At 45.9% G+C, this 24507-nt stretch overlaps 3 long non-coding RNA genes across 7 annotated transcripts; 1 reads left to right on the top strand and 2 right to left on the bottom strand.

Annotated features, from left to right (window-relative positions):
• Window positions 1-2514: 2514 nt before the first annotated feature.
• LOC135918318 (uncharacterized) lies at window positions 2515-5694 on the bottom strand. Its single transcript, XR_010569624.2, has 2 exons — window positions 5571-5694; window positions 2515-2960 (listed from the first exon to the last, which is right to left on the bottom strand). It is a non-coding gene; the product is annotated as an uncharacterized lncRNA (long non-coding RNA).
• A 2305-nt stretch (window positions 5695-7999) lies between these two features.
• Window positions 8000-23030, top strand: LOC135918320 (uncharacterized). Of its 5 annotated transcripts, none has more exons than XR_010569628.2 (3): window positions 8000-8160; window positions 13042-13339; window positions 22546-23030. It is a non-coding gene; the product is annotated as an uncharacterized lncRNA (long non-coding RNA). The 5 variants fall into 5 exon arrangements; XR_010569629.2 differs by lacking the exon at window positions 8000-8160 and adding an exon at window positions 8167-8302; XR_010569627.2 differs by lacking the exon at window positions 8000-8160 and adding an exon at window positions 8167-8318.
• On the bottom strand, window positions 13808-15203 carry LOC135918324 (uncharacterized). Its single transcript, XR_010569633.2, has 2 exons — window positions 14944-15203; window positions 13808-14246 (listed from the first exon to the last, which is right to left on the bottom strand). It is a non-coding gene; the product is annotated as an uncharacterized lncRNA (long non-coding RNA).
• Window positions 23031-24507: the final 1477 nt, after the last annotated feature.

The raw sequence follows: 24507 nt of genomic DNA, 5'->3' as shown, positions 1-24507 counted from the left end.
TCTCTCGGATCGCGTGGTTGCTACGAGGCCCGCAGAGAAAGACGCCGGCCCGCAACCTGGCGCGAGGCGAGGCGTCATGGCGTCGTCATCGCCAACTCCGCCGGCCGATGACGTCAACCAAGCCTCTACATCGACAGGAACCAGAGGCGCCAAACTCTACTGGCGAACCGGCACCACCGCACCGCGTCGGATGATGGGCGCTTAAACTATGAGCTCGCTGCTAAATTCTAGCGCCGTTTCTTCACGCAATCTGTCCTGTTAGGTCACGTTAGATATTAGGTGCTTTTTTTCAGTGGACTGTTTTGCTTTATTTTGTCATAATCATTGCCTGCGTTTGGATTATTGATTAGCAGTGCAAGTTTTGATTGTCTATGTGCATGTGGGGTCTCGTGTCCGGGGTCTCGCGTACATTGTTTATCATTTGTTTATTCTTTTTCCGGGGGCGGCTTTTCACTTGCTAACAACTGTTAAATGTTTCGCTCGGCGCAAGAGGCGCCTGCATGCATCGGAACTTTCTCGAATGACATCGCCGGTTCTATTTGTTGCCTGTGTTGTCGCCGAACGTCGCGTGATCAGACCGCACGCGCGACGCGAATAGTGTTGTTCATTCTAGAATGAACAAGTGCGAGGACCAGCGACTACGCCGGAATCTTCGCCGAGTGTTGTGCATAAATAGCCGACCCGCCTGACGCGGAGAATCAGATTTCGACGATCGACTCGCGTGCTCGTCAATATATCTTTCTGTACGAGCGTAACTGCTGTCTGTATGCGCAGGTTCGCCCAATAAAGAGTTAGCCTTGTGATTAGCCGTTGGGCCATATTCTTATTATTCACCGTCACGACAAAGTGACGAATGTATACCGGGTGTCCCAACGATCGTACGCCATGATTTAAAAAAAATGCAAATGCCTGGTCGTTGGACAGAACCAAGGTAACGTTGTTAGCCGTCGCTTGGAGATACTCATAATATTTTTTTGCATTCCGCTTATAATTACATTATTAGTCCTAATTAATTAATACACTTATCGAATATTATAGTTTGATGAAAAGTGTCAGCGAGAAAATTGTAGAGCAACATGAAAAACTCGCGATGCAGCTTTCTGTTGCTCAATACGTGCTACATAAGAGTGTTTTTCCGAGCGTGAAAGAAGCCCCTGGATACATGCAATATTGTAGTGTGACTGGCCACTCGAGGCACTTTAATTGCTGGATGTCTGTCCGTCCGTCCGTCCGTCCGTCCGTTCGCCCGTCCGTCCATCCGTCCGTCCGTCCGTCCGTCCGTCTGTCTGTCTGTCTGTCCGTCCGTCCGTCTGTCTGTCTGTCTGTCTGTCTGTCCGTCCGTCCGTCCGTCTGTCTGTCTGTCTGTCTGTCTGTCTGTCTGTCTGTCTGTCTGTCTGTCTGTCTGTCTGTCCGTCCGTCCGTCCGTCCGTCCGTCCGTCCGTCCGTCCGTCCGTCCGTCCGTCCGTCCGTCTGTCTGTCTGTCTGTCTGTCTGTCTGTCTGTCTGTCTGTCTGTCTGTCTGTCTGTCTGTCTGTCTGTCTGTCTGTCTGTCTGTCCGTCCGTCCGTCCGTCCGTCTGTCTGTCTGTCTGTCTGTCTGTCTGTCTGTCTGTCTGTCTGTCTGTCTGTCTGTCTGTCTGTCTGTCTGTCTGTCTGTCCGTTCGCCCGTCCGTCTGTCTGTCTGTCTGTCTGTCTGTCTGTTCGTCCGTCTGTCTGTCTGTCTGTCTGTCTGTCTGTCTGTCTGTCTGTCTGTCTGTCTGTCTGTCTGTCTGTCTGTCTGTCCGTCCGTCCGTCCGTCCGTCCGTCCGTCTGTCTGTCTGTCTGTCTGTCTGTCTGTCTGTCTGTCTGTCTGTCTGTCTGTCTGTCTGTCTGTCTGTCTGTCTGTCCGTCCGTCCGTCCGTCCGTCCGTCCGTCCGTCCGTCCGTCCGTCCGTCTGTCTGTCTGTCTGTCTGTCTGTCTGTCTGTCTGTCTGTCTGTCTGTCCGTCCGTCCGTCCGTCCGTCCGTCCGTCTGTCTGTCTGTCTGTCTGTCTGTCTGTCTGTCTGTCTGTCTGTCTGTCTGTCTGTCTGTCCGTCCGTCCGTCCGTCCGTCCGTCCGTCCGTCTGTCTGTCTGTCTGTCTGTCTGTCTGTCTGTCTGTCTGTCTGTCTGTCTGTCTGTCTGTCTGTCTGTCCGTCTGTCCGTCCGTCCGTCCGTCCGTCCGTCCGTCCGTCTGTCTGTCTGTCTGTCTGTCTGTCTGTCTGTCTGTCTGTCTGTCTGTCTGTCTGTCTGTCCGTCCGTCCGTCCGTCCGTCCGTCCGTCCGTCCGTCCGTCCGTCCGTCCGTCTGTCTGTCTGTCTGTCTGTCTGTCTGTCTGTCTGTCTGTCTGTCTGTCCGTCTGTCCGTCCGTCCGTCCGTCCGTCCGTCCGTCCGTCCGTCTGTCTGTCTGTCTGTCTGTCTGTCTGTCTGTCTGTCTGCGGTTGAAACCACCTGTGCGTGATGTCTGTTATCCCTATAAATATAGGATCATGCCAAATATACGGTCACTGCAAAAACTTTTTTATTTGACCTCATAGGCTCGCGGTTGTAGCTACTTGCGAGCTATTTCCGTGTCCAGTTTAGGTGCCCCTGTCCGCCGCTTTCTCAGACATTTCGCGTCGAAGCTCCTTGGGCGCAGATCCGAGCTTGTACGAGCAGCGGCACAGTGGTTGGCCCTTGTACACATAATCCTTGTGGGAGCTGCACATGCCATTGTCGAACCCTATTCCTAGGCACCGCGTCGCACATGCGTTCGGCTCGCAAAGCTGCGTAGCGCCCGCCTTAGGAAGCAGTGTCGACAACGTGATCGCGACTAGGAAGAAGGCGAGCAGGTCCTTCGACGCTCCACGCCCAGTCAAGAGCTTCCGGTCGAGGCATCTCCGAGTCGGTGACGGCGTCATGGCACCAACGGTGCGTCGATCCTTTCGTAGCCTCGATTCGGCACCCGTACTGCGTCACGTTAGAAACACATGACATTAATCCTCGAGAAAAAGAAAAGAAGAAAATATTGGAGAGAGTATCGGGCGGTACTTGTTAAAAACATATTAGCTATCTGCGAATGTTATGTAGGTATAGCATCTATTTCAGGATTTTCACACACTTCTCTGGGGACCAGGGGTGCTGTAACGTAAAGCTATTCCATTTCTGCCACTAGCACTCCACGATTGGTCAACATTTCTTGCGGGCCACCCCCACTGCGATAACTCCCCGTCGGATATGATTTGTACATATTGATTAAACGTGATTAAGCCGAAAAAAAGAAAACTAACTCTTTCCTATTCTAGACCTTCTCTGCAATTATCCCTCTGCTATTCGTCAAAATATTTCGGGCTACCCCCACGTCGCCTTTCCGTGACGCAGCGTAAAAAATTTAATCGCTCACCACGTCAAAGGCACGTGCACGCACTAACGATGCAGCAAAATACCGAACTGATCTTTTTTTTCCTGAATAGCCGGAGTCTCCTCCGTTTTGAAAGAAATGAAAGATGGCTGCACGCTATTGCTTTGGTGCTGGCTGCTCGGAGATGCCATGGAGAGTTAATTCTCAGAGTATAATGAGAATTCTTGCGCAGCAATATAACATTATCGAGTCCCTGCGGCAGGTATAAGACATCGCCTTGCCAACTTTCCTTGTCTGAGGATCCCTTTTAGCGGTATTTATAGCCTTCCGTTGCACGCCTCCACGATTTTTGATCAGCCACCGTAATGGAAGCAAGGGGAAGCGGACCAATCGCAGACGCCCGCGCTGCATTCCTCCTTCGGTATCTGCTTTTACTGCGCTGGCTCGGATAAACCGAAGCTCTCTCCATTTCTGCGCGCTGCTGCTGAAAAAAAAACTGCGCGTAACCTTGCGATCAATAGTGGCTGTTGCGCGTAACCAGCGATCAACAGTGGCTGGACAAAGAAAGCAACTAAGCGCAACGTCTTGACAAAGGGGCTTGTCTTCATCAGGGTCCTGGCGAAGACAAGGCCCGTCGTCTTATTTTGCCTTGTCACGTCTTGTCTTTAGGAGCCTGAAGAGGACAAGTGCCCCTTGTCGAAACATCGGCGTCAAAAAAAAAAACATGTATTTCTACCACCACCCTCTTTCCTCTTCACATCCTATCGCTGTGATTTCCCCAAACCCCTACCCCAGCGTGGAGTAGCAGGCTAGAGGTACTTCACTCTGGCCAACCTCTCCGCATTTCTGCCATTAAATACTATCTCTCTCTCTCTCTCTCTCTCTTAGCGTCCTTATGTAGCAAAGTCATCTCGCTGAAACGTTGTTTCGAGGCCCTTGCTGCACTTGGCGAAGACTGGGATCACAAGAGGACTTGTATTTCTTAGGATACCGGCGAAGACAAGTCACATTGCCGAAATGGTGGCCCTGCGGGGAAGGCGCTTGACGAAGAGCCCGCTCGTCGAAGAGTCCCCTTGCTCAGTCACTGTTGACCATTTCAAGTCTGCATCGTCTGTTGACGTCTTCGTTCAGAGCAACAAAGGATGAAAAAATTGGGGATTGGTCGCGTTAGTCAGCTGCGCGCCAATTTCCTTTTCACAGTCGGTGTGCACTCCCCGCAGACACCCTTGGTGTGCTTGGTATATGTTTTATTTTATTTTATTTTATTTCAGTAGTCTCAAGGACCCGAAGGCTTTACATAGAAGAGAGGGTATCTTTTTTTCATACACAAACATCTTCAAACATGTCTTTCTTGAAGGCGGTAGCATGAGTAATTGCAGCAACGGAGGGAAGGAGACGATTCCATTCGTTGCTCGTGCGCGGTTTAATGGAATCGAAAAAAAAGGTTGGTTTGGCCTCTGGACTTCTCCGAATTCGTGGCCACTGCGAGAAGAAACATAGGTGGGAGGCAGAAGGAGCTTTATCTTTAAGAGAGAGGTTAGTAAAATAAAGCTCGTGAAACAAACCGAAATGAGAGCACATGGTCGACGTGCGGTGATCGATGCGACGCATCTCCGCCATACGCAAGGGTAATTCCTTACTGAGAGCAACGACCCTGTAATCGTGCAGCACTGAGCACATTCGTTAAAGTTCGAGCTGTAGCCTCGAGGCAAGACACATCGACGAGGCTTGAACGTTCACCTTGACTTCAGTTTGCAACAGGTTGTGCAGATGCACTACCTTCGTCATTTCAATGCCAAGTAAAGACAGAGCACAGTACTCGCAAGTCTGAGCCTGTTACGATCAGTAACAGAGGGAACGTCACTATGGCACTGCAACCCCTGCAAATATCTCGTTTTTCTCTCATTTATCAAATTGCAAACAAAATTTCATTTATTTCTCTTATTCTAGTGACGTGGACAAAACTAAAGTGACTAATAGTCTGATGAAGGTCTCTGCTCATGGTTACAATTTACCAAAGGTTACCCACAAAATGTGGCTTTAACTGTGAAATCAAATCGCAAGTTATTCTGTCAGGAATCTGCTAATCTGGAGTTCATCTTACATTATGAGCAAATGTGTTCGGTGTAAATATGTGCGTTTGGGTGTCGCTAGCACGTACAGCACAAAAAAAATTAAAAAGGACTAAATACATACAACAGCGGTGTTTTTTTACTTACAAAATTCGTTGCAGACGAATCGTATGAATCGACTTGGCTCTGTAGATAATTTTGAAGACGCAACGAGAGAAAATGTGTTGCTAGCAGTGTTCAAGGAAAACAAAAGATGGAGTCCTTCTTCTTCTTTTTTCTTTTTTCTTTTTACTTGACGTGTCTATGCAACAGATGGCCGTGAAGTATAGGATATACTGTGAAAAAGAAATAATAAGGGCCAGAGGTTTAGCTCATCAAAACGAAGACATTCTTCTAGCACTTAAAGCAAGCTTTGAATTCGTTGCTGTACGCCTTTGTGCCGGTTAATGCCTTCGGGCTCAGCGTTGAGCGCTTTATGACGTGTTACTGTCTTGTTATAATCTAGCTGGAATCACGAGGAAAGATCTCGAAAATCGCGCTGATCATTTACTGTCGTTGCCACTGACGCGACTGAAAAGCTCTTGATTTTCGTTTGATTTAGCCCGATAGAGAATACAACTGCGGAAATTAGTCCACTTTTTGCAAAAATGTTGTGATCGCATTTACTTATTTATTTATTTATTTATTTATTTATTTATTTATTTATTTATTTATTTATTTATTTATTTATTTATTTGCAACAATAAACAGGCCCACTCAAGGGCATTGAGCCCGGCGTGTAACGTATTTGGCACGGTGCAGGAAAAAATATTAATCCTAGTAAATACAAAGGCAATGGACGTTCATATTTACAAATTAACGTTTGGAAACAAAGTTAAAGTTCAGTGAAACATCATAATACAATGTATGAAGTGCAGCGTATTCAAGTTATCGCAAAATGTTTCGTGATTGTACCGGGATGCCATGTAGTTCGGAAGACCCTTTCAATGCGCAATAGCGCAGGGCAATGCAGAGGAGTTAAATGCTCGCGCTTCATTGTGCATGCGCATAAAGCTGAACGTATTCTAAGGGATCATGACCTGAGTTCTGGTGGAGGAAGCGGTGAAGGTTGAGACCTATTGATGTAAACGTTCTGGTAAAACAACGCAAGAGAGAGTACGTGATCGGGCGGCGAGTTTTCAGTGACAAGTTAAATGTCTTGTTTTACTCGGGTATTGCTGGAAAGAGGGTCGTAGTTACGTGAGGCTGCTGTTCTGTTCTGAACAGCGTCCGCCATGGAGATAAGGTAGTCTTGATAAGATTACCATGTGGATGGCGTGAATTCTAGTTGCATACGAGAATAGAATACGTAAGCTAATTTGCATAGGTTAGCAGGTGAGTTACGCAAGTCTCTGCGTAGATATACGAGAGCCTTAGAGGCTTTCAAATGGAAGGATCAGAAATGGACCAGGAAAGATAAGGAGTAAGATGGACGCAAAGGTACTTCTATGATATGGTCTTGTAACCTTTGGTATTATTAATATAATAGGAAAATTTAAAGTTCGTGTGTCAACGGCTAACCAAAATTACCTTGCATTTCGAATGGTTACAGAACATTGGCCAAGTTAGTTCAAGGTCACTTTGGAGAATAGAATGGCCATTGAAGCCTATTAAATAATGCAGTCATTAGCGAACAACATAACTTACGATGATATTCTAGCGGACAAATTGTTTACGGATGGTAAAAGCAGTAGGAGGAGGAAGCAAAAATTTATACGCTCTAATTGGTTAGAAATTAGCGGTGGCAGATGTGGTCGGCCGTCTTCACGGTCTTCTTCCCCATCTGCGCAGGGTCGACGCCCGTGTACCTATGGTGATAGTTGAGGACATGCATGGAAAATTTTGCTTTGTTACTTCAATGGCTATGATGCACTGCTTGTAATGTACCTGAAAATCACAAGCAGTTCTTTTGTTGCGGTTAAGGTAGCTGTTAAGCTGATGCGCATCAGCAGGCTGCATGATGGTTCAGTGGACCAACCAATGAGCTAAATTTGTTTCTTCTGTAATCTGATTTTCTTACATTGAATACTGTATAAGGGCAGTTCTTCTTAACTTGCATTTTTACTGGCACTAGTTGGTTATGTAAAATATGTTTTCGATATATATGCTCGTATGTATGGGTGTATACATTCTCTACAGATGTGTTTTTTTTCCAAGAAAAACAATACTCGTTTCTCTGAAAGGTTTGTTTCCATTGTTTATAATGCTAAATTCGTGCGCATTCGCCCATTGTTTCCATGAGAGATAGTTTCCGTTGCCTGTAGAGCTAAATTTGTGTACGTTTGCCCATTTGCCATGTTATGATTTTCTTTTTGTGCCTCGTACCATTTAGTTGTTTTTATTTTCAGTCAATCGTGTATAACCAGAACAAACTCACCACTTTCACCTACACTATAGATAGGCAATATAACACTAAACACTTAGTGGACGTGGCTAGTGCGCATGCGCACGTGCTATGTATGTGCGTGTACTTATGTGTACATTTGCGTGTACGTGTGTGCGAGTAGTGAATTGACAAGCAGCGCCGCGCGCATTTACTGTGTGCAAAGTACATATGCACTTCGGCAATAATCTATTTGTTAGCATCTGCTTCATAAAGACAGTAAAGAGAAGCATTCAAGAAAACGTGTGCTATCCGAAACACTTGCTTTATTAGAATTGCCGAGTCTGGAAGGCTTCAGAACAATTCTTCGTATCGGTAAGCTGGTCTCTGACGCATGCTTGCTTAGACGCGTACAGTTTATTCGCTTCTTTGCTGTCTACTGTCAGATTTTTTTGGCAATTCACCCTCCGAATTCGTCTAACTGGAAAAGCACAGACTCATCGACGTCATCAAAAATGTTCCAGAACATCTAAGTCAAATTTGATTTTCAATTTTTCTGTACCCTTTTCCGTTCTTTCTTTCTTTCTTTCTTTCTTTCTTTCTTTCTTTCTTTCTTTCTTTCTTTCTTTCTTTCTTTCTTTCTTTCTTTCTTTCTTTCTTTCTTTCTTTCTTTCTTTCTTTTTTCATTCTCTTCTGGTGAATTTTCCGCCGGATTGTACAGTACAAGCTCTGTTTATGGTATATTTGATTATCGTTGATTTATTATAGCGATCAACCGCTGTGATACACTTTTCTAATTTGCATTCTCTTCTCGCCTTGTTGGTTTCATGATAGTTATGTATAGACTGTGCTGTCTACGGCTGGGTTAATGGGGCGGAAATTCAGCATCAGTGAAGTTGCTGCGGATGCAGTTTTTTTTTTCACCATCCTTATCACAATTTGTGGAAACTCTATACGTTTTAGCGCCAAATAATTAATTGTCTAACATAATCTAATCTTTACATTGGGTGCTATTATCACGCGCCCCACGTTGTACTACAATATTTTGCCATAGAGCTAGTGCTTTCTGACAAAATCGATCACGGTGAGCGGTCGGTGAGGTGTAAGTACACTAGCTCATTCTGCTCGAAGTCTCGAGTGACCAGCACCGCCATTTTCATGTTTTAATGATTACCATTTCACCGTAACTACGAAACGGCACAGCAAGTTTAGCCTAAATGTTAGCCTAAACACTAAATGTTCCCCGCTGCTAAGCAACCGCAGCAAGATATCACATCTTACTCTGTTTCATAAGCTGTACTACCACGACCAGTTCATTCCCTTTCTTTTCATAGTTCTACCCTCACACGTATCACGTCGCCTTTACCGTGCGCATAAAGTTCTTGTTCCTTCCAACACAACCACAACCTCCTCGAGTATATTTCATCCTGAAACTTGCAGTTAGTAGAACCAGCTCCTTCACGGTATTGTGAATATCGCGGATCTAGTGCTATTTTAAACACGCCATACCTAGTCCTGCTAGATCGATATATAACTTGACGAGATAAGCTTAACGCGGTAATATTGCAGGAAAATTCATCTGGCTTTTTGTTCTTACCTAGCAGTACTTGGAAGATCTTTCTTGCGTTATACTTGCGTTAACGTATTGTTATTTATTTTTTTAGATCTCTTACACTGCGATTCTTAAGGGGAAATTGCTTGTACTATATTTACGTACATTTGTGTAATGTGGATGACGTCGCCGCTTTCCTCTCAAACTACGAAAAGCCCTGAAGGTAAAATAAACGAGATTCAAGTTGTACTAGCACCTTAACGTTGCGCCAGATACGCCTTGTTTCACGGGAGTACAGTTTAACAACGCCCTTATGGGCGCAGAGTGATCGTTGTTCTCTCCCATTCGGGCTGCTCGTAAGCCGTAAAAGGAGCCTCTCAAACTGCCGCGTTGAGACGCAAGCGAAATAAACTCTTTTCGCGTCCACCTGTATAGGACGCACTCAATCCCAGCAGCACCTCACATTTCGGGGGAACCTGCAGCTGTAGCGTGTATCTCAGGGCCGAGCTTAACAACACTTCCGAGGGCCACATATGCTTCTGCTCCTATGGCATGGAGCCATTTGTGTCGTCTGCACCTTCAACTTTCTAAAGCGTGATGTAAAAGAAGAAGAAGAAAAAAGAAAAAAAGAAACACGAACAGCTCGTTAACAGAGCCACGACTATGCATACTTGATACGACAGAAAGCTGAGCTAGTTTGTAAGGATTCATGATGCAAATAAGGGGGTAAGGCGTGCAGACACGCGCACAAGAGAAGAGAAGGGGACGTTCGTGTTGTCCACCTGTCTTCTCCTGCGTCCGTGTCTGCACGCCTTGCGCCCCCTTTTTCTTGCGTTATGCAGACTTCGTTGTTGCTGTTGTGGTTGTTACTGTGTCTCACTTTCAAAACCGCGCACCAATGCTGTTGAAGCTATAGAGTCGGCGCCAGGCCATCAGCGAATGGCCCCTCACGCAGAAATTCCGATCTGCTGGAGCGCAACTGAGCCCCGTGATTGGTCAGAGCCCTGACCCGCGAACAGCTAGCCGGCTACCACGATTGGTCAGAACGGGTGTGGTGACCGAATCCGGACCGCTGTTACGTGAGAGAAGCTCTGTGAAAACCGTTCTTTATTGGCTGATGCCAACTCTATAGCTGCTAAAATCCTGCACGCGGCATAACTGTGGCACTGAAAAAGGTATCTCCTTCACGGAAGGTTCTCGTAGTCGTAGCAACCATTATCTGCTGGGCAGACGTTAGTAGACGAAACCTCACGATTACTGCAATGTCCGCCACTAAATGCGCTGCATTGCTTGGGTGCTTTTTTTTCTGTTTTCTTTTCTCTTCCTTTCTTTCTTTTTAATTTAGCGCTATCGTCTATTCCCACTAGGTGCGTTTATAGACCCATTAGCATTTAGTACTATTGCCACGTTGCCGTCAGGCCCACAGTAAAGGCAGCCGAGGCATTATAGCTGTGGCCATCACGTGAGCGTTTGTCTCTGTGGCTGGTTACAATTAAATGTCAGTACATTAATACGAGGATGACAATGTAATTTGCAGCGACTGATTGTTTCTGGCCGAGACAACGACATTGGGACCATGCAAGCAGTGTATAAGCTTCGCAGAAGCAGGCGACGTTGTCATGCACACCAATAACAGCTGTTGAAATACGAGCTCTGCCGGCACACTTCGGTGGTAGGAAATCTCCACAATACGTCATGGCGATACTGTGCCGGTACATGATATATTAGTGTGCTTTAATTAACTTTTTTAAATACGGTACAAAAGAAAGCTTGCCATGAAGACTGTGTTTTTTAATTTTTTTTTTTGCGTGGAGATGAGTCTGATGAGAACATGAAACGCAACCACACGAAAAATTTATCAGTAAAATTAATTTTGCCAGAAAAAAAAAACCTTTTAAACTATAACAAAAGTGGGCATCGCTGCGCACAAGTTTGTCTTAGCTGCCAATACCACGTGCAAACGATTGTGATATACATATAAAGCAAGACCACGTAAATAATTTCTGTTAGAAAGGCGAGGTTTACCGAGATAAAAAAATTACACTGTAACGGAGGTGGAGTTTACTTCTCAGAAGAGAGTCTATGCTCCCAACTTCACTCTTCAAGAGCTCCTTGCACCATTTATTGTTATTCAAAGCGAGCACAAAATAAAGCCCGTCATCTGGAAGAGCGCGCAGCAACATAGGAGCTCAAGTCGTCTTCAAACCAGCACAAAAAGAAAGGAAAAGAAAAAGAAAGCATTCAACGAGCTCGTCTCCTCGTCATTCGTCTTTAAAGGGTAAAATGACTCTGGTTAAAAGGACGCAGGCTGAAGGTGTCCTCACTGCGTTCTCATAAGCTAAAAAGTCGGCGTGTTATGGGCAAGTCCCAGGCGCGAACTTCTGCTAGCTCTTCCCGGCCAATCTCGCGCTCTATAGCTGGGGCCCGTTCTAGACACCCTAGCTCTCCTTCATTATGATGATGATAATATTAATGATAATAATGATGATGATAATAATGATGGTGCGGTCACGGCCCTTTGAAGCCTCATCGTTAGCGTCGATCTCCCTACGGCTGTTCAGCCTGCGGGCTGAGTGGATGCCAGTTCCCACAGTGTTTACCGTATTATTCGTAGAAAATGATACGAACTCCCCGTGGATCGTGTATGCTCGCCTTATGAATAACCGAGTCAACTTGCTTATATGAGAACGTGCACACGTGTTTTGTAAGCGAGAAAGCGGCGAGCTTAAACTCATTGGATATGCGGCGTCCGAAGTACACATCTAATATATCCAGTATCCTATCTACGCCTTCACGTCATATCTCGATAAGCCCTGCCTATTTTTTGCGTACGCTAGACCGACACGCAACGCGAACAAAAACTCCTCTCGTTGCTCTTGTTTCCAAGCCATACCGATTCCCGAAAGACTTTCTGGAAAAGAGCGGCCAGGGCCAATCCGATTTGTCTTTTTCCTTGCGCTATTTTGCTTTTCGCTCAATCGCTCGCTCACTCACTCACTCACTCACTCACTCACTCACTCACTCACTCACTCACTCACTCACTCACTCACTCACTCACTCACTCACTCACTCACTCACTCACTCACTCACTCACTCACTCACTCACTCACTCACTCACTCACTCACTCACTCACTCACTCACTCACTCACTCACTCACTCACTCACTCACTCACTCACTCACTCACTCACTCATGCGCACAGAACATCAGTGACCTGCCTTTCAACATCTTTTCGGCTGCATGTTTTACTTCAGGGCACAAATAACTCTCTCACGATACTGCGTTACCGAAGGACGCAGGCAGTGGCACAGTTCGCACCCAGATCATTCTCAAGATCACAGTGCCCGTACACTATCCCACATAAAGGAAAATTGAAACAACTTGTTTAACTTAATTTATTACCATGAAGAGTAGATATTCATACAAAAATCAAGGAAAAGTTAATTCAAGGAAATAAATAATATAGTAACTAAGCAATATGTGGTAAATGTGTTGTACTATCCGGAAGTGGAGGAAGCGGGAGAACTCGCTCCAGAGTATCACAAGCTCTGCTGTGGGCCTTGCGTTAAGATTCAAGAACGCAAATAAAAATTCTTAGGTATCAAACTCAGCGCAGCATTGCAGATGCGTTGGTTTTTGTATCACTGATTTGTGCTAAACATTGGCGGTCGGTCGTGGGCTGAGTTTCGGCTTCTCGATTTCAGATTCAGCGGGAAGACAGGCCAACATGCTGCACGGAAAGCCATTCCTGCCACGGCGACGAGAAGTCGCCCGCGACTGCGACTGGGCGGCGGTGCTGTTCGGCGCCTTCGTCGTTATGTCAACGCTTCTACCGGCCATCCAATGCACGTGCGACCGAGCAATGTGCACGCAGGAGTGCCAGAAGGCCGCCTGGGATTACGGCGAGTGCTGCATACCAGGGGGCGCCAGTGTGCTGCCTGTGTGCAAGTGCTTCCGCCACCCTAAGCGTAGCGTTGGTAGAGGAAGAGATGACGAGGGAGAGTGGGTACCGCTAGGGCCGTGGGTACCGTCTGTCTGTCTGTCTGTCTGTCTGTCTGTCTGTCTGTCTGTCTGTCTGTCCGTCCGTCCGTCCGTCCGTCCGTCCGTCTGTCTGTCTGTCTGTCTGTCTGTCTGTCTGTCTGTCTGTCTGTCCGTCCGTCCGTCCGTCCATCTGTCTGTCTGTCTGTCTGTCTGTCTGTCTGTCTGTCTGTCTGTCTGTCTGTCTGTCTGTCTGTCTGTCTGTCTGTCTGTCTGTCCGTCCGTCCGTCCGTCCATCTGTCTGTCTGTCTGTCTGTCTGTCTGTCTGTCTGTCTGTCTGTCTGTCTGTCTGTCTGTCTGTCTGTCTGTCTGTCTGTCTGTCTGTCTGTCTGTCTGTCCGTCCCCATGTGTCTGTCTGTCTGCGGTTGAAACCACCAGTCCGTGATGTCTGTTATCCCTATAAATATAGGATCATTCCAAATATACGGTCGTTGCAAAAACTTTTATTTGACCTCATAGGCTCGCGGTTGTAGCTACTTGCGAGCTATTTCCCTGTCCAGTTTAGGTGCCCCTGTCCGCCGCTTTCTCAGACATCTCGCGTCGAAGCTCCTTGGGCGCATATCCGAGCTTGTACGAGCAGCGGCACAGTGCTTGGCCCTTGTACACATAATCCTTGTGGGTGCTGCAGATGCCATTGTCGAACCCTATTCCTAGGCACCGCGTCGCACATGCGTTCGGCTCGCAAAGCTGCGTAGCGCTCCCCTTAGGAAGCAGTGTCGACAACGTGATCGCGACTAGGAAGAAGGCGAGCAGGCCCTTCGACGCTCCACGCCCGGTGAAGAGCTTCCGGTCGAGGCATCTCCGAGTCGGTGACGGCGTCATGGCACCAACGGTGCGTCGATCCTTTCGTAGCCTCGATTCGGCACCCGTACTGCGTCACGTTAGAAACACATGACATTAATCCCCGAGAAAAAGAAAAGAAGAAGATATTGGAGAGAGTATCGGGCAGTACTTGTTAAAAACGTATTAGCTATCTGCGAATGTTATGCAGGTATAGCATCTATTTCAGGATTTTCACACACTTCGCTGGGGAGCAGGGGTGCAGTAACGTAAAGCTTATCCGTTTCTGCCACTAGCACTCCACGATTGGTCAACATTTTTTGCGGGCCACCCCCACTGCGATAACTCCCCGTCGGATATGATTCGTACATATTGATTACACGTGATTAAGCCGAAAAAAAGAAAAATAACTCTTTCCTATTCTAGACCTTCACTGCAATTCTCCCTCTGATATTAGTCAAAATATTTCGGGCTATCCCCACGTCACCTTTCCGTCACGCAGCGTAAAAAAATTTGATCGCTCACCACGCCAGTCACATGCACATAGGTTTAGTCACATAGTCACATAGGTTTACGTTATACAGCCCAGCAAAGCAGCGTTCAACAGTGGCTGGACAAAGAAAGCCACTGAGTGCAACGTTTTGACAAAGGGGCTTGTCTTCATCAGGGTCCTGGCGAAGACAAGGCCCGTCGTCTTATTTTGCCTTGTCACGTCTTGTCTTTAGGAGCCTGAAGAGGACAAGTGCCCCCTGTCGAAACATCGGCGTCAAAAAAAGATGTATTTCTACCACCACCCTTTTTCCTCTTCACATCCTATCGCTGTGATTTCCCCAAACCCCTACCCCAGCGTGGAGTAGCAGGCTAGAGGTACTTCACTCAGGCCAACCTCTCCGCATTTCTGCCATTAAATACTATCTCTCTCTCTCTCTCCCTCTTAGCGCCCTGATGTAGCCAAGTCATCTCGTTGAAACGTTGTTTCGAGGCCCTTGCTGCACTTGGCGAAGACTGGGTTCACAAGAGGACTTGTATTTCTTAGGATACTGGCGAAGACAAGTCACATTGCCGAAATGGTGGCCCTGCGGGGAAGGTGCTTGACGAAGAGGCCCCTCGTTGAAAGCTCCAGGTTGAAGGCTCCCCTTGCTCAATCACTGTTGACCATTTCAAGTCTGCATCGTCTTGTGACGTCCTTGTTCAGAGCAACAGAGGATGAAAAAATAGGGGATTGGTCGCGTTAGTCGGCTGCGCGCCAATTTCCTTTTCACAGTCTGTGTGCACTCCCCGCAGACACCCTTGGTGTGCTTGGTATATGTATTATTTTATTTTATTTTATTTCAGTAGTCTTAATGACCCGAAGGCTTTACATAAAGGAGAGGGTATCTTTTTTTCATTAACAAACATCTTCAAACATGTCTTTCTTGAAGGCGGTAGCATGAGTAATTGCAGCAACGGGGGGAGGGAGCCGATTCCATTCATTGCTCGTGCGAGGTTTAAAGGAATTGGAAAAAGAGGTTGGTTCGGCCTCTGGAATTCTCCGAATTCGTGGTCACTGCGAGAATAAACATAGGTGGGAGGTAGAAGGAGCTTTATCTTTAAGAGAGCGGTTAGTAAAATAAAGCTCGTGAAACAAACCGAAACGAGAGCACATGGTCGACGTGCGATCTCTTACACTGCGATTCTTAAGGGGAAATAGTTTGTACTATATTTACGTACATTTGTGTAATGTGGCTGACGTCGCCGCTGTCCTGCGAAAAGCAATGAAGGTAAAATAAACGAGATTCAAGTTGTGCTAGCACCTTAACGTTGCGCCAGATACGCCTTGTTTCACGGGGGTATAGTTTACCGCCCGTATGGGCGCAGAGTGATCGTTGTTCTCTCCCATTCGGGCTGCTCGTAAGCCGTAAAAGAAGCCTCTCAAACTGCCGCGTTGAGACACAAGCGAAATAAACTCCTTTCGCGTCCACCTGTATAGGATGCACTCAATCTCAGCAGCGCCTCACATTTCGGCGGAACCTGCAGCTGTAGCGTGTAGCTCAGGGCCGAGCTTAACAACACTTCCGAGGGCCACATATGCTTCTGCTCCTATGGCATGGAGCCATTTATGTCGTCTGCACCTTCAACTTTCTAAAGCGTGATGTAAAAGAACAAGAAAAAAAAGAAAAAAGAAACACGAACAGCTGGTTAACAGGCCACGACTATGCATACTTGATACGACATAAAGCTGAGCTAGTTTGTAAGGATTCATGATGCAAATAAGGGGGTAACGCGTGCAGACACTGGCACAGGAGAAGAGAAGTGGACGTTCGTGTTGTCCACCTGTCTTCTCCTGCGTCCCTGTCTGCACGCCTTGTGCCCCCCTTTTTTACATTATGCAGACTTGGTTGTTGCTGTTGTTGTTGTTACTGTGTCTCACTTTCAAAACCGCGCACCAATGCTGTTGAAGCTATAGAGTCGGCGCCAGGCCATCAGCGAATGGCCCCTCACGCAGAAATTCCGATCTGCTGGAGCGCAACTGAGCCCCGTGATTGGTCAGATCCCTGACCCGCAGTGGCGTAGCCAGAAATTTCGTTCGGGGGGGGCTCATGTTGCTGCTCGGCCTCCTCCTTAAGAGGAAGCTTTAGCTCAGGTGCTGCTATTTAAATAGATGTAGAAGGGTAATTCGTTTTTCCTCGCTACAACTGCACCAAATTTGACGATGTTTGCTTAATTTAAAATAAAAACTTAAAGTCTAGGGACTGTTGGTTTCGAATTTTTCATTTAAGCGCTCAAGAAAATTGTCCAAAATCGCAAATTTTCAGAAAACGGAACTATAAAGTATAAGCTCAGTAACTCAACAATAAAAAATAATAGCACAATTCTATGAATTGCATCTAATAGTACATCTGCAGCGGACAAAATAGATATGTTAACATGAATCTCAAAAAAAATTAGTAATATGGAAATACGACTTTTGAAGAACCCTTGTACACAACGTAACCAATTCACGCAAGATACAAATTGACACACCAAATTTGTTCGCATTGACTTTCCTAATAGTTGCCGTTTACAGAACCGAGATATCTGTTCTTGGTACATAGCAATTATTTTGTAAACGTCGTGCTTCTATTCTTTCGAAATTTCAAGATTTTCTAAAAATTTATACAAAATTTCGGCCGTAAACCGAAATTCCGTTTCCAACACACACTATAATGTACTTTCTCTCTCAAACGCAACAAATTTCATTAAAAGCGATTAGCAGGATTATCTCAGAAAAGAATTTCTGCGTTTTACATGTATTTGAATAGGCCGCGTCGACTTGGGCCCCAGCTAATGCTTCCTCTTAAACAATTTGTCGAGGGATCAAATACATGAATAATAACTGCATTACCATTGTCAAAAATGCTGTAAACCAATTTTTGAACGCTACGCACTGTCCAAACAGGTAAAATGTGTATTTTTTCATAAATGAATATTCTGGTATGTGCCAAAAATTGTGCCCAAAGTAACTGATATCAATGCTTCCATGTTTTTGTCTATTTAATAAGTAAAGAAAATATCACACGAACTTTAGTACTATATCAGTTCGAAACCAGGAAAGCAGCGCATACCGCTGATATGAAAAATGAAAAGGCCATGAAATGAACAAGTTCAGGACAAATATGTTAATGAAACTTAGTCACTCAAGAACCGTGTTTACATTCTTGTATATATGCAATGGCCAGTGAAAAATCTCCATGACGCTGTCATTTGTTCCAATGTATTGCGCAGGAGCAGCTGTGACTGGTCGTGAATCGTCAGTATTTGCACAGAAATTATAGTCGCAACAGAGAGCACGTATAAAAAGCAGGAGTTCTGCAAGCTATACGAGGGCGAGCCAAATGAATGTGAGTCAATGCGAATATATGACAAACGGGGTACTTTATTAAAAAGTAGTCTTCATGAGAATTTAGACGTTTGCCCCATTGAATAACGAGTCGCATGATTCCCGTCTCATGAAACTCCTTAGGTTGCTGCTTCAAAAAGTCTGTAACTGACTCTTTCACGTCATCGTCCGGCACGAATCTAGTTCCGTTGAGCTGTTTTTCGTTTGCCCCAAAATGTGGAAGTCGCAAGGAGACAGGTCTGAGCTGTATGACGGATGTCGCAGCGTTTCCCACTTGAAATTTCCCAGTTTTGTATTAACCACATCAGCGACGTGGGGACGGGCATTATCGTGGGACAAGGTCACCCAATTCGTCAATTTTCCACGTAATTTGCTTTTGATTGCGACACGCAGTGGTTCCGGCGTTTCACAATATCGGAAACCATTGATAGTCTCTCAAGATTGAGCAAATTCTACCGGTAATGGCCCCTGACGATCGAAAAAAAGAAGTCAACAACACCTTTCCTGCGAAAATGACGGCCTTTGCGTTCTATGGCCGTGGTAAATTCGAATGTTTCCACTGTAAGCTTTGCCGTCGTGTTTCAGACTCGTAGTAGTGGCACCATGGCTCGTCCCCGATCACAATAGCAAACAAGAAATCGTCATCCTCATTGTGATACCGGATCAGATTAGTCAAAGCGGGGCCAAACTTCTCCGTCTTCTGGCGGTGGAACAAAATCTTTGGCATCAATTGCGCACACAAGAGCCGATAACCGAGGTGCTCATGAATTATGGCGTGAACCGAGCCGTGACTGATTTTCACACGCTCTACCAGTTCATCGATGCTTGTCCTCCATTCTTGTCTCATCAGCTCATCAGCCTTTGAAATTGTGCGGGATGTGATTGCACGATGGCTTTGGCCCGGTCTTGGAATGTCTTTGCAACTTTTTCATTCTTCTTTGAACCGTTTGCTCCCACGCTTTACAGTGGCCAATTGAATGCAATGTTCAACGTACATTGCAGCCATACAGTGACTAATTTCTTTTTGGGAAACACCTTTAGCTGTCAAAAACCTCGCGACACCACGCTGTTCAGCTTTAGGGGTGTCCATTATGTCAGGCAACAATGTTCAACCCAGTGTATGAGAGCATTAAAGAACATTTATCCTCAATGCGTACCACTTTTGTAGATGAGAGATGCCACTCTGCTACGCGCATATGCCTCGCAGATAATGAACCGAACCATTATTGCGACTCGCACTCGTGCATTAGAAATGCGAAGTACAATGGCATATACAAATGCGAAGCTACAGCTTGATAAAGGGCAAGAAGTGTGACTGGAAACAAAATTCACTGCACGTATACACGAAACCTCGCAACAAGATATTTAAATACACGTATACGTCTCCAATAAATCTACGTATCTAAGAAAAAGTCGCTGTTTATAATGCCTCAAACAAGGCAAATAAACATGTTGCGCAATCACAAATTCAGAGAATCCTAGATTCCGCCCCAATTCCATCCACTCCCCCCGATGTATCGCGCGCGACGGAAGGCGGCGCACTTGCTCCCCGCTTTTCTCCTTTGCACACATACGACTGAGCTACCATCGTCGGCTCAGCCATTCCACCCCCCCCCCTACGCTTTCACTCGCACATACAGCATGCGGCACGCGGTCAAGATGTTATCACCCTTGGACTTCATACGAAACATGAAAGCGACGGCGACGGCAGGAATGCGCCTGGAGAGTCCATATAATTGCTATCGCAATAATATAGTAAGAGTATCTGGCAACTGAAGCGTCCCGTCGCTCATTACTTTCCACAAAAGAAGAAGTAACAAAATCGAACTTTCACCATGCGACAATTCGCTGCGCCGCAACTATGTATTTTTTTTTCTTTCTGTGGGGCGGGGGCACCGAAATGAAAAAAAAAATCGCATAGGAAAGTATGTTGGCCACAATCGAATGGCTACTTTAGGCACGTAATGTGGCTACGGAAGGAATATCGAAGAAAGCATGAGACGCTTCGTCCACTGAGAAGCAATGCTCGCATATTGCTCGGTATCCTACACCGGCGAGACAAGACTTTCTGGAGAAGTTCTGCAAAAGCGAACGCGGTGCAATCCGTCCAGTCCCCACAGTGATGGCGGCGAGTGACCATTGTTTCTTTTTCTCGTCTGCTAGCCAGAAAGTGTACAAAACTCTGCCAGGCGAAAATCCACTCGGCCGGAGAAAACCGAACGCGCACCGAAGTAAGTGCGCCACGCGGTGGTCGGGGCCACGCGAGAAAAACATATGCGTTCTGACTGGCTCTGGCAGCCCGCGGGTATGATAGCGAGAACCAAAAAATAAAAAAAAAACTGAAGAGGCTCAATATTTCCTCGCGAATAAAAGTCGAAGTAAAAAAAAATAAATAAGAACGTAGTTACCTTGGCTGGCTTTAGTGTTTTGACATGGATGTTTTGGCGTAGGTTAAAAGAAATGTTGATATTTTTTTATGTGACATGGCGGCACAAATGAACCACCACAACGCTTCGTCTCATTGAACCTCGCTGCGTGCTTTGTCAACTTGTCTGCTAGTATGTTGATTTGACTTGTCTCGTTGTGTGTTCCGATGTAAGACTTTAGAAAAGTCAATGGACCTTTGACGTCAAATGTTTATAAAAACATTAAACCCACAAAGTTCCGCTCTTGAAAATCTAAAGCACAACTTTGGAAATGTCAATGCACCTTTCACATCAAGAGCTTATCAGATTTATACCCATAAATTTTCGGAATTGACATCCATGCGCTCCATAGAACCCGCGGCCTCAGCGAGATGCCGCGGAGAGCCCGCTCACCATCAAACCGCCCTTGAAACTTTGTGGTCGAATGGGGCTGCTTGGCGTTATGTGACTCTCGGTGCATGGGCGTTGCCACGAAATCCAGCCCGAGTTCGCTATCTTCGCGGTTAAATGTCTTTTCGAGCGTCAAAAAGACATTCTAGACAAAATCCAGGATGGTTCCCGGCGCCGAGTGTTGCATTCGTCGGCGGTGCATGGGCAGCACGAAAAAATTTCGGGGGGGGCTGAAGCCCCATAAGCCCCCCCCCTGGCTACGCCCCTGCTGACCCGCGAACAGCTAGCCGGCTACCACGATTGGTTAGAACAGGGGTGGGGACCGAATCCGGACCGGTGTTACGTGAGAGAAGCTCTGTGAAAACAGTTCTTTATTGGCTGGTGCCAACTCTACAGCTGCTAAAATCCTGCACGCGGCATTACTGTGACACGGAAAAAGGTATCTCCTTCACGGAGGGTTCTCGTAGTCGTAGCAACCGTTATCTGCTGGGCAGACGTTAGTAGACGAAACCTCACGATTACTCCAATGTCCGCCACTAAATGCGCTGCATTGCTTGGGTGCTTTTTTTTTCTGTTTTCTTTTCTCTTCCTTTCTTTCTTTTTAATTTAGCGCAATCGTCTATTCACACTAGGTGCGTTTAGAGACCCATTAGCATTTATTACTATTGCCACGTTGCCGTCAGGCCCACAGTAAAGGCAGCCGAGGCATTATAGCTGTGGCCATCACGTGAGCGTTTGTCTCTGTGGCTGGTTACAATTAAATGTCAGTACATTAATACGAGGATAACAACGTAATTTGCAGCGACTGATTGTGTCTGGCCGAGACAACGACACTGGGACCATGCAAGCAGTGTATAAGCTTCGCAGAAGCAGGCGACGTTGTCATGCACACCAATAACAGCTGTTGAAATACTAAGCCATGGCGATTCGCGAAAGACTTTCTGGAAATGAGCTGCCAGGGCCAATCTGATTTGTCTTTTTCCTTGCGCTATTTTGCTTATCGCGCGCTCGCTCGCTCGCTCACTCACTCACTCACTCACTCACTCACTCACTCACTCACTCACTCACTCACTCACTCACTCACTCACTCACTCACTCACTCACTCACTCACTCACTCACTCACTCACTCACTCACTCACTCACTCACTCACTCACTCACTCACTCACTCACTCACTCACTCACTCACTCACTCACTCCACTCATGCGCACAGAACATCAGTGACCTGCGTTTCAACATCTTTTCGGCTGCATGTTTTACTTCAGGGCACAAATAACTCTCTCACGATACTGCGTTACCGAAGGACGCAGGCAGTGGCACAGTTCGCACCCAGATCATTCTCAAGATCACAGTGCCCGTACACTATCCCACATAAAGGAAAATTGAAACAACTTGTTTAACTTAATTTATTACCATGAAGAGTAGATATTCATACAAAAATCAAGGAAAAGTTAATTCAAGGAAATAAATAATATAGTAACTAAGCAATAAGTGGTAAATGTGTTGAACTATCCGGAAGTGGAGGAAGCGGGAGAACTCGCTCCAGAGTATCACAAACTCTGCTGTGGGCCTTGCGTTAAGATTCAAGAACGCAAATAAAAATTCTTAGGTATCAAACTCAGCGCAGCATTGCAGATGCGTTGGTTTTTGTATCACTGATTTGTGCTAAACATTGGCGGTCGGTCGTGGGCTGAGTTTCGGCTTCTCGATTTCAGATTCAGCGGGAAGACAGGCCAACATGCTGCACGGAAAGCCATTCCTGCCACGGCGACGAGAAGTCGCCCGCGACTGCGACTGGGCGGCGCTGCTGTTCGGCGCCTTCGTCGTCATGGCGACGCTTCTACCGGCCATCCAATGCACGTGCGACCGAGCAATGTGCACGCAGGAGTGCCAGAAGGCCGCTGGGGAGCACAGTGTGTGCAAGTGCTTCGGCCTAAACAAGTGTAGAGTTGGTGAAGGAGGAGATGACGAGGGAGAGTGGGTACCGCTAGGGCGCCTCCCTATTACTGATGGTGTATGTCACAAGCGCCCTAAGTAATGAAATAGCTGAAAACAAGTACAGGTCACCTTGTGCTTTGTCGCATACCTGATGGCTTTCTGAAGATGATGCGTTAATATTAAGTTTACGGAAAGCGCTCGCTAAGTGCGTGACTTGTGTAAATCACAATGTACACATTCATGCAATAAAGGAGGACACGAATTTCGGTTTCGAATCTCTTTTTTTTTTTGGATCCGTAGTAATTTCGTACAGTTTAGGTTTGACATGCGATCGCGCGTCAACATCTGACGCTATGGCAGATTCGTGCCTTTTGTGCCACCGAATTCAGCCCCGAAGTGCTCTGGCATAAACCTTCACATGTAAGTAAATGAATGTATCTTCTTGTTCAGATTATCACGCGAGTAGACAGCTCCTATCATGCATCACAATCGTTTGAGAAGCGTTACAGTAGAGCATTTTTTTTTTACATGCGGAGAGGTGTTTTTATCTGCAGGTTTTTCTTCAGTAGGAAATTGCCGGACAGGTGGTCTAGCGCACCGAAATTGTACTGGCGAATCCACAAGCAAGTCATAGTATATGTTTAATTGTTGCACTTTGAACAATAATGCTTATACAAAGGCCACAGCGGAAAAACAGCCTGATGCGGAGTATTTCTGTGCCACGAAGCAATCAAGAGGCGAGTGCCTAATACGGACGGAATCGAGTGTATGAACCCACATATTAAAAGCGTAGGCGTTTTATTAACATTGCAATATTTTCAGTACTTCCTTGCATGCCATTTCATGTGGCATATCTTTTCTGGACACAAATGTGTGCAGCGAATCTATTTGCATGATCGACTCCGGGTCTGTGGGACCGTTCCCTTGCACTTGATGCTGAATCTTTTGCATGCATTTCTAAATTGCAGATATGCACATCAGATCCCTACGAGCATTTTCAAAATTCAATTATTTTAGACACCAGGCACATATATGCAATACTGACATAATCTCAATTTCCATTAAGCAGCTGGGACACATATTTGTTGACTGTACTCGCAGGTAAAACAGGTAGATCATGTTGACAGCTCCAGCTCATTTTCCTTAAATCAGTTTGTACAAGGGGTCTGCAAAGATATTTTTTTTCTCGCGTACCGATTATTTTGCTGTATAAGCAAGAGAACCCAGCATGTTAGTGTAACATATGTTGTACATCACACTAATATGTGCTTTAATTTATCAAGTCAGATTAGTTACTTTTATGGCTCATTCAGTCAAATCACACTGCAAGCTGCATTCATCAATCTTCTCTTGGATCTTGCAAATGTTTAATGAAACATGTTCCCCTGTTATGCAGATATGCAATTACAAGCCCTTCTGTGTGTTCCAAAGGTAAAATTTAAGCTCTACATTAAAGAAGACATTTCTAGTTGGAAACAACAAGCAAAAATGGTGAATGCATAGTATCAGAAGCCCAGGCTACAGAAATTATGAGAAGTGTCGAATGATTTTAGGGAAAGAATGGTATTTGAAAATGCAAGACTCTTTAGTGGAGATCAAGGAAGTCAATAAAGGTAGAATACTCTGCAAAATTATGCGAGTGATGGGATGGCAAACAATGGGTCAGGAAATGCGTTCTTTTTCTGCAAAAAAAAGCTGATGATTGTCATTACATAAGTCACTTAAGCATCATGAGACTG

Source organism: Dermacentor albipictus, chromosome 8, assembly GCF_038994185.2.
Source record: "Dermacentor albipictus isolate Rhodes 1998 colony chromosome 8, USDA_Dalb.pri_finalv2, whole genome shotgun sequence".
Taxonomy (NCBI): Eukaryota; Metazoa; Arthropoda; class Arachnida; order Ixodida; family Ixodidae; genus Dermacentor; species Dermacentor albipictus.
This window is presented reverse-complemented; position numbering and strand designations above follow the sequence as displayed.